At 57.4% G+C, this 1,039-nt stretch overlaps 1 protein-coding gene across 1 annotated transcript in view; it reads left to right on the forward strand.

Moving 5' to 3' along the window:
• Positions 1–1,039, forward strand: part of ST3GAL1 (ST3 beta-galactoside alpha-2,3-sialyltransferase 1) — a 69,453-nt gene that overhangs the window by 40,247 nt on the left and 28,167 nt on the right. The gene's annotated exons all lie outside the window — the stretch shown is intronic.

The following is a 1,039-nucleotide window of genomic DNA, read 5'->3' on the forward strand; positions in this document are numbered from 1 at the left end:
AAGGTGGGGATGATGTTGGGGATGATGGTGGGGATGAAGGTGAGGATGAAGGTGGGGATGATGTTGGGGATGATGGTGGGGATGAAGGTGAAGATGAATTTGGGGATGATGGTGGGCATGATGTTGGGGATGACAGTGGTGATGGTGAGGATGAAGCTGAGGACGGCGATGATTTAGCCCTTACAAAGCATGCTTCAAGCCCTTATCTTCACCTTCCTACCCTTCTCGCCAACACTAGGAGGAAGGCGTTTGCCTTCTCCCTTCTTTACAAACAAGGAAGCTCAGGCATGGCAGGAAAGCGATCTCCCGTGGCCCCTGGCCACCCCGTCCGTGCCCCAGTTCCCCAGTGCCGGGGATGGAGTGGCACAGGCAGAGTGTGTGTGGCACGGACTTGCTTCCGTGAAGTTTCATGGTTTTGAGGACTCCCTCCTCTTGTGTTGTTTCCACGGAGACTCAGAGGCAAGCAGGCCCATCCGGGTACCACTCCCTCCTGCCGCCCAGGGCAGCCAGATGTAACGTTCACGTCCAGGCCCTGGCCCGGCATTGGTGAGGCGAGAGGTGAGGAGAGGGCCACAGCCCACCTGGGCAAGGTGGTGGGGAGAGGAGCTGCCTGGAGCGCCCAGAGTCCTCCTCGCCTCCGCCTCCAGGCGGGCGGCATTTGCACACGGCACAGGTAGCAGAGCCCAGACGGAGGGCCCACGGCTGAGCGGAGCCCATGGCCAGTGTTCACACCATGCATGTTGCTGTTACCGCTGGTCGTTGTTTAGAGGGGACCCTCCCCCCCTCCTCATTTAGGGAAAAAGCGGACACGACAGCTACACCTTCCTCATTCTCACATGCAGGCACAGATACACCTTCTCAGGTACCTTCACGCCCACAAGACCCTCTGCCTGGAAAAGGCCCACGCTGGTGTCAGCAGCAGCTGCGTATTTCTTGCACGAAGTCGACTACATTATCCTAGACGAGATGCTGTTGCACACTTGATACTCTCAGTCTAGTGTAAACATCACTTTTAGATGCACAGGGAAACCCCAAAGCT

Source organism: Condylura cristata, unplaced genomic scaffold, assembly GCF_000260355.1.
Source record: "Condylura cristata isolate star-nosed mole 26May11 unplaced genomic scaffold, ConCri1.0 scaffold00009, whole genome shotgun sequence".
Taxonomy (NCBI): Eukaryota; Metazoa; Chordata; class Mammalia; order Eulipotyphla; family Talpidae; genus Condylura; species Condylura cristata.